Raw genomic sequence first — 10,026 nt, 5'->3', positions numbered from 1 at the left:
ATCATACAGTATGGAGGTGTAATAATATAAATCCTCCAGCAGGTGGCTCCATGATACAGTATGGAGGTGTAATAATATAAATGCTCCAGCAGGGGGTGCCATTATACAGTATGGAGGTGTAACAATATAAATTCCCCAGCAGGTAGAGACATCATACAGTATGGAGGTGAAATAATATAAATCCTCTAGCAGAGGGAGCCATCATACAGTATGGAAGTGTAATAAAATAAATCCTCCAGCAGGTGGCGCCCTCATACAGTATGGAGGTTAAATAATATAAATCCTCCAGCAGAGGGAGCCATCATACAGTGTGGAGGTGTAATAATATAAATCCTCCAGCTGGTGGCGCCATCATACAGAATGGAGGTATAATAATATAAATCCTCCTGCAGAGGGAGCCATCATACAGTAAAGAGGTTTAATAATATAAATCCTCCAGCAGGGGGAGCCATCATACAGTATGGAGGTTAAATAATATAAATCCTCCAGCAGAGGGAGCCATCACACAGTATGGAAATGTAATAATATAAATCCTCCAGCAGGTGGCGCCATCATACAGTATGGAGGTTAAATAATATAAATCCTCCAGCAGGTGGCGCCATCATACAGTATAGAGGTGTAATAATATAAATCCTCCAGCAGAGCGAGCCATCATACAGTATGGAGGTGTAATAATATAAATCCTCTAGCAGGGGGACCCATCATACAGTATGGAGGTGTAATAATATAAATCCTCCAGCAGGTGGCGCCATCATACAGTATGGAGGTTAAATAATATAAATCCTCCAGCAGGTGGCGCCATCATACAGTAAGGAGGTGTAATAATATAAATCATCCATCAGGTGGCACCATCATACAGTATGGAGGTTAAATAATATAAATCCTCCAGCAGAGGGAGCCATCATACAGTATGGAGGTGTAATAATATAAATCCTACAGCAGGGGGACCCATCATACAGTATGGAGGTGTAATAATATAAATCCTCCAGCAGGTGGCGCCATCATACAGTATGGAGGTTAAATAATATAAATCCTCCAGCAGGTGGCGCCATCATACAGTATGGAGGTGTAATAATTTAAATCATCCAGCAGGGGGAGCCATCATACAGTATGGAGTCGTAATGATATAAATCCTCCAGCATTTGGACACATCATACAGTATGGAGGTGTAATAATATAAATCCTCCAGCAGGTGGCGCCATCATACAGTATGGAGGTGTAATAATATAAATTCCTCAGCAGGTGGCGCCATCATACAGTATGGAGGTGTAATAATATAAATCCTCCAGCAGGTGGCACCATCATACAGTATGGAAGTGTAATAATATAAATCATCCAGCAGGTGGCGCCGTCATACATTATGGAGGTGTAGTAATATAAATCCTCCAGCAGGTGGGACCATCATACAGTATGGAGGTGTAATAATATAAATCCTCCAGCAGGGGGAGCCATCATACAGTATGGAGATTAAATAATATAAATCCTGCAGCAGGTGGCGCCATCATACAGTATGGAAGTGTAATATTATAAATCATCCAGCAGGTGGCGCCGTCATACATTATGGAGGTGTAGTAATATAAATCCTCCAGCAGGTGGCACCATTATACAGTATGGAGGTGTAATAATATAAATCCTCCAGGAGGTGGACCCATCACACAGTATAGAGGTGGAATAATATAAATCCTCCAGCAGGTGGACCCATCATACAGCATGGAGGTTAAATAATATAAATCCTCCAGGAGAGGGAGCCATCATACAGTATGGAAGTGTAATAATATAAATCCTCCAGGAGGTGGCGCCATCATACAGTATGGTGGTTAAATAATATAAATCCTCCAGCAGAGGGAGCCATCATACAGTATAGAGGTTTATTAATATAAATCCTCCAGCAGCGGGAGACATCATACAGTATGGAGGTGTAATAATATAAATCCTCCAGCAGAAGGCACCATCATACAGTATGGAGGTTAAATAATATAAATCCTCCAGCAGGTGGCAGCATCATACATTATGGAGGTTAAATAATATAAATCCTCCAGCAGTTGGCAGCATCATACATTATGGAGGTGTAATAATATAAATCCTCCAGCAGGTGGCGCGATCATACAGTATGGAGGTGTAATAATATAGATCATCCAGCAGGGGGAGCCATCATACTGTATGGAGGTGTAATGATATAAATCCTCCAGCAGGTGGACCCATCATACAGTATGGAGGTGTAAAAATATAAATCCTCCAGCCGGGGGTGCCATCATACAGTATGGAGGTTAAAAAATATAAATCCTCCAGCAGGTGGCTCCATCATACAGTATGGAGGTTTAATAATATAAACCCTCCAGCAGGTGGTGCCATTATACAGTAAGGAGGTGTAATAATATAAATCCTCCAGCTGGGGGTGCCATTATACAGTATGGAGGTGTAATAATATAAATCCTCCAGCCAGTGGCGCCATCATACAGTTTGGAGGTGTAATAATATAAATCCTCCAGCAGGGGGTGACATCATACAGTATGGAGGTTAAATAATATAAATCATCCAGCAGAGGGAGCCATCATACAGTATGGAAGTGTAATAATATAAATCCTCCAGCAGGTGGCGCCATCATAAAGTATGGAGGTTAAATGATATAAATCCTCCAGCAGAGGGAGCCATCACACAGTATGGAAGTGTAATAATATAAATCCTCCAGCAGGTGGCGCCATCATACAGTATGGAGTTTAAATAATATAAATCCTCCAGCAGGTGGCGCCATCATACAGTATAGAGGTGTAATAATATAAATCCTCCAGCAGAGGGATCCATCATACAGTATAGAGGTTTAATAATATAAATTCTCCAGCAGGTGGAGCCATCATACAGTATGGAGGTGTAATAATATAAATCCTTCAGCAGGGGGAGCCATCATACAGTATGGAGGTGTAATAATGTAAATTCTCCAGCAGGTGGCGCCATCTTACAGTATGAAGGTGTAATAATATAAATCCTCCAGTAGGTGGCGCCATCATACAGTATAGAGGTGTAATAATATAAATCCTCCAGCAGAGGGAGCCATCATACAGTATAGAGGTTTAATAATATAAATTCTCCAGCAGGTGGAGCCATCATACAGTATGGAGGTGTAATAATATAAATCCTCCAGCAGAGGGAGCCATCATACAGTATGGAAGTGTAATAATATAAATCATCCAGCAGGTGGCGCCGTCATACATTATGGAGGTGTAGTAATATAAATCCTCCAGCAGGTGGCACCATCATACAGTATGGAGGTGTAAAAATATAAATCCTCCATCAGGTGGCACAATCATACAGTATGGAGGTTAAATAATATAAATCCTCCAGCAGAGGGAGCCATCATACAGTATGGAGGTGTAATAATATAAATCCTCTAGCAGGGGGACCCATCATACAGTATGGAGGTGTAATAATATAAATCCTCCAGCAGGTGGCGCCATCATACAGCATGGAGGTTAAATAATATAAATCCTCCAGCAGGTGGCGCCATCATACAGTAAGGAGGTGTAATAATATAAATCATCCATCAGGTGGCACCATCATACAGTATGGAGGTTAAATAATATAAATCCTCCAGCAGAGGGAGCCATCATACAGTATGGAGGTGTAATAATATAAATCATCCATCAGGTGGCACCATCATACAGTATGGAGGTTAAATAATATAAATCCTCCAGCAGAGGGAGCCATCATACAGTATGGAGGTGTAATAATATAAATCCTACAGCAGGGGGAACCATCATACAGTATGGAGGTGTTATAATATAAATCCTGCAGCAGGTGGCGCCATCATACAGTATGGAGGTTAAATAATATAAATCCTCCAGCAGGTGGCGCCATCATACAGTATGGAGGTGTAATAATTTAAATCATCCAGCAGGGGGAGCAATCATACAGTATGGAGGTGTAATGATATAAATCCTCCAGCATTTGGACACATTATACAGTATGGAGGTGTAATAATATAAATCCTCCAGCAGGTGGTGCCATTATACAGTATGGAGGTGTAATAATATAAATCCTCCAGCAGGTGGCGCCATCATACAGTATGGAGGTGTAATAATATAAATTCTTCAGCAGGTGGCGCCATCATACAGTATGGAGGTGTAATAATATAAATCCTCCAGCAGGTGGCACCATCATACAGTATGGAAGTGTAATAATATAAATCATCAAGCAGGTGGCGCCGTCATACATTATGGAGGTGTAGTAATATAAATCCTCCAGCAGGTGGCACCATCATACAGTATGGAGGTGTAATAATATAAATCCTCCAGCAGGGGGAGCCATCATACAGTATGGAGATTAAATAATATAAATCCTGCAGCAGGTGGCGCCATCATACAGTATGGAAGTGTAATATTATAAATCACCCAGCAGGTGGCGCCGTCATACATTATGGAGGTGTAGTAATATAAATCCTCCAGCAGGTGGCACCATCATACAGTATGGAGGTGTAATAATATAAATCCTCCAGGAGGTGGATCTATCATACTTTATAGAGGTGTAATAATATAAATCCTCCAGCAGGTGGACCCATCATACAGCATGGAGGTTAAATAATATAAATCCTCCAGGAGAGGGAGCCATCATACAGTATGGAAGTGTAATAATATAAATCCTCCAGCAGGTGGCGCCATCATACAGTATGGAGGTTAAATAATATAAATCCTCCAGCAGAGGGAGCCATCATACAGTATAGAGGTTCTTTAATATAAATCCTCCAGCAGCAGGAGACATCATACAGTATGGAGGTGTAATAATATAAATCCTCCAGCAGAAGGCACCATCACACAGTATGGAGATTAAATAATATAAATCCTGCAGCAGGTGGCGCCATCATACAGTATGGAAGTGTAATATTATAAATCATCCAGCAGGTGGCGCCGTCATACATTATGGAGGTGTAATAATATAAATCCTACAGCAGGGGGACCCATCATACAGTATGGAGGTGTAATAATATAAATCCTCCAGCAGGTGGCGCCATCATACAGTATGGAGGTTAAATAATATAAATCCTCCAGCAGGTGGCGCCATCATACAGTATGGAGGTGTAATAATTTAAATAATCCAGCAGGGGGAGCCATCATACAGTATGGAGGTGTAATGATATAAATCCTCCAGCATTTGGACACATCATACAGTATGTAGGTGTAATAATATAAATCCTCCAGCAGGTGGTGCCATTATACAGTATGGAGGTGTAATAATATAAATCCTCCAGCAGGTGGCGCCATCATACAGTATGGAGGTGTAATATTATAAATTCTTCAGCAGGTGGCGCCATCATACAGTATGGAGGTGTAATAATATAAATCCTCCAGCAGGTGGCACCATCATACAGTATGGAAGTGTAATAATATAAATCATCCAGCAGGTGGCGCCGTCATACATTATGGAGGTGTAGTAATATAAATCCTCCAGCAGGTGGCACCATCATACAGTATGGAGGTGTAATAATATAAATCCTCCAGCAGGGGGAGCCATCATACAGTATGGAGATTAAATAATATAAATCCTGCAGCAGGTGGCGCCATCATACAGTATGGAAGTGTAATATTATAAATCATCCAGCAGGTGGCGCCGTCATACATTATGGAGGTGTAGTAATATAAATCCTCCAGCAGGTGGCACCATCATACAGTATGGAGGTGTAATAATATAAATCCTCCAGGAGGTGGACCCATCATACAGTATAGAGGTGTAATAATATAAATCCTCCAGCAGGTGGACCCATCATACAGCATGGAGGTTAAATAATATAAATCCTCCAGGAGAGGGAGCCATCATACAGTATGGAAGTGTAATAATATAAATCCTCCAGCAGCGGGAGACATCATACAGTATGGAGATGTAATAATATAAATCCTCCAGCAGAAGGCACCATCATACAGTATGGAGGTTAAATAATATAAATCCTCCAGCAGGTGGCAGCATCATACATTATGGAGGTTAAATAATATAAATCCTCCAGCAGGTGGCAGCATCATACATTATGGAGGTGTAATAATATAAATCCTCCAGCAGGTGGCGCGATCATACAGTATGGAGGTGTAATAATATAGATCATCCAGCAGGGGGAGCCATCATACAGTATGGAGGTGTAATGATATAAATCCTCCAGCAGGTGGACCCATCATACAGTATGGAGGTGTAAAAATATAAATCCTCCAGCCGGGGGTGCCATCATACAGTATGGAGGTTAAATAATATAAATCCTCCAGCAGGTGGTGCCATTATACAGGAAGGAGGTGTAATATTATAAATCCTCCAGCTGGGGGTGCCATTATACAGTATGGAGGTGTAATAATATAAATCCTCCACCTGGTGGCGCCATCATACAGTATGGAGGTGTAATAATATAAATCCTCCAGCAGAGGGAGCCATCATACAGTGTGGAGGTGTAATAATATAAATCCTCCAGCAGGTGGCACCATCATACAGTATGGAGGTTAAATAATGTAAATCCTCCAGCAGGTGGCACCATCATACAGTATGGAGGTATAATAATATAAATCCTCCTGCAGAGGGAGCCATCATACAGTAAAGAGGTTTAATAATATAAATCCTCCAGCAGGGGGAGCCATCATACAGTATGGAGGTGTAATAATATAAATCCTCCAGCAGGTGGCACCATCATACATTATGGAGGTTAAATAATATAAATCCTCCAGCAGGTTGCGCCATCATACAGTATGGAGGTGTAATAATATAAATCCTCCAGCAGGTGGCTCCATGATACAGTATGGAGGTGTAATAATATAAATGCTCCAGCAGGGGGTGCCATTATACAGTATGGAGGTGTAACAATATAAATTCCCCAGCAGGTGGAGACATCATACAGTATGGAGGTGAAATAATATAAATCCTCTAGCAGAGGGAGCCATCATACAGTATGGAAGTGTAATAAAATAAATCCTCCAGCAGGTGGCGCCCTCATACAGTATGGAGGTTAAATAATATAAATCCTCCAGCAGAGGGAGCCATCATACAGTGTGGAGGTGTAATAATATAAATCCTCCAGCTGGTGGCGCCATCATACAGAATGGAGGTATAATAATATAAATCCTCCTGCAGAGGGAGCCATCATACAGTAAAGAGGTTTAATAATATAAATCCTCCAGCAGGGGGAGCCATCATACAGTATGGAGGTTAAATAATATAAATCCTCCAGCAGAGGGAGCCATCATACAGTGTGGAGGTGTAATAATATAAATCCTCCAGCTGGTGGCGCCATCATACAGAATGGAGGTATAATAATATAAATCCTCCTGCAGAGGGAGCCATCATACAGTAAAGAGGTTTAATAATATAAATCCTCCAGCAGGTGGTGCCATTATACAGTATGGAGGTGTAATAATATAAATGCTCCAGCAGGGGGTGCCATTATACAGTATGGAGGTGTAACAATATAAATTCCCCAGCAGGTGGAGACATCATACAGTATGTAGGTGAAATAATATAAATCCTCCAGCAGAGGGAGCCATCATACAGTATGGAGGTGTAATAATATAAATTGTCCAGCAGGTGGAGCCATCATACAGTATGGAGGTGTAATGATATAAATCCTCCAGCAGGTGGCACCATCATACAGTATGGAGGTTAAATAATATAAATCCTCCAGCAGAGGGAGCCATCATACAGTATAGAGGTGTAATAATATAAATCCTCCAGCAGGGGGAGCCATCATACCGTATGGAGGTGTAATAATATAAATCCTCCAGCAGGTGGCGCCATCATACAGTACGGAGGTGTAATGATATAAATCCTCCAGCAGGTGGACCCATCATACAGTATGGAGGTGTAATAATATAAATTCTCCAGCAGGTGGAGACATCATGCAGTATGGTGGTGTAATAATATAAATTCTCCAGCAGGTGGACCCATCATACAGTATGGAGATGTAATAATATAAATCCTCCAGCAGGCGGGGCCATCATACAGTATGGAGGTGTAATAATATAAATTCTCCAGCAGGTGGCGCAATCATAAAGTATGGAGGTGTAATAATATAAATCCTCCAGCAGGTGGGGCCATCATACAGTATGGAGGTGAAATAATATAAATCCTCCAGCAGGTGGCGCAATCATACAGTATGGAGGTGTAATAATATAAATCTTCCAGCAGGGGGTGAATGGGGGTGATAATGTGTGTACAGAGGTGAGGGGGGGCAGTAATGTTTGTACGAGGGTGAATGGGGGCGGTATTGTGTGTACCGAGGTGAGGGGGGGCAGTAATGTGTGTACAGAGGTGAGGGGGGGCAGTAATGTGTGTACCGAGGTGAGGGGGGGCAGTAATGTGTGTACCGAGGTGAGGGGGGGCAGTAATGTGTGTACCGAGGTGAGGGGGGGCAATAATGTGTGTACAGAGGTGAGGGGGGCAGTAATGTGTGTACCGAGGTGAGGGGGGCAGTAATGTGTGTACAGAGGTGAGGGGGGGGGGCAGTAATGTGTGTACGAGGGTGAATGGGGGCGGTATTGTGTGTACAGAGGTGAGGGGGGCAGTAATGTGAGTACCGAGGTGAGGGGGGGCAGTACTGTGTGTACAGAGGTGAGGGGGGGGCAATAATGTGTGTACAGAGGTGAGGGGGGACAGTAATGTGTGTACCGAGGTGAGGGGGGGGCAATAATGTGTGTACCGAGGTGAGGGGAGGCAATAATGTGTGTACAGAGGTGAGGGGGGGCAGTAATGTGTGTACCGAGGTGAAGGGGGGGCAGTAATGTGTGTACAGAGGTGAGGGGGGGCAATAATGTGTGTACCGAAGTGAGGGGGGGCAATAATGTGTGTACAGAGGTGAGGGGGGCAATAATGTGTGTACAGAGGTGAGGGGGGGCAGTAATGTGTGTACAGAGGTGAGGGGGGGCAGTAATGTGTGTACGGAGGTGAGGGGGGGGCAGTAATGTGTGTACGGAGGTGAGGGGGGCAGTAATGTGTGTACAGAGGTGAGGGGGGCAGTAATGTGTGTACAGAGGTGAGGGGGGGCAATAATGTGTGTACAGAGGTGAGGGGGGGCAGTAATGTGTGTACGGAGGTGAAGGGGGCAGTAATGTGTGTACAGAGGTGAGGGGGGGCAGTAATGTGTGTACAGAGGTGAGGGGGGGCAGTAATGTGTGTACCGAGGTGAGGGGGGCAATAATTTGTGTACAGAGGTGAGGGGGGGCAGTAATGTGTGTACAGAGGTGAGGGGGGGCAGTAATGTGTGTACGGAGGTGAGGGGGGGGCAGTAATGTGTGTACGGAGGTGAGGGGGGGGCAGTAATGTGTGTACAGAGGTGAGGGGGGCGGAAATATCCCTGATTATAGAAGTGATTATCTCTGATCTGCTCTACAGATTTACCAAGGGGCGGAGAGCGAGGAGGGGGCGTGTCTTCATCACCCCGGGGTCCCCGACTTCCATGAAGGGTGAGGAGATTTCTGTACCCTGACATCCCGTCATTCCCCATTTCCCTGACAAAAAGGACCCCAATTCTCTATACCAACATGGTCCATAAATGGTACACACAAACACCGGCTAGGCACACAGTACATAAACACCGGCTAGGCACACAGTGAATATAAAAATTGTAAAACGCATCAAATATCGCATGCACAAAAAGTTCAGCAGGAAGAGATTAGTGAGAGTGCAGAGGTGTGCCCCGGCCTTATCTCTGATCCTGAGCCAGGTGTAAGGACTTACCTGCAGGCGGGGCCCCCGTAGGGTGTAAGGACTTACCTGGAGGCGGGGCCTCCATAGGGTGTAAGGACTTACCTGGAGGCGGGGCCCCTTGTAGGGTGTAAGGACTTACCTGCAGGCAGGGCCCCCTATTTTTACCACCCCTCCCTCCGGGAGATCGGATCCAGAATGTTCAGTGTTTTCTCTAATAATTACAATCATCTGATTTCTCCTCCCCTTGAAATCTTCTCAGCTCTGAGCCACCATAGATCCCCCCCCCCCCGTATCCCCGGGGGCAAAGTTATAGATGGCAACTGCCGGTGACTACATCACACATTACACAGAAATGGTCCCTCTGGT

This window comes from Pelophylax lessonae (genome assembly GCF_965119305.1).
Source record: "Pelophylax lessonae genome assembly, chromosome: 7".
In the NCBI taxonomy this organism is placed as follows: Eukaryota; Metazoa; Chordata; class Amphibia; order Anura; family Ranidae; genus Pelophylax; species Pelophylax lessonae.
The sequence above is the reverse complement of the archived record's forward strand: the minus strand, read 5'-3'. Positions refer to the sequence as shown.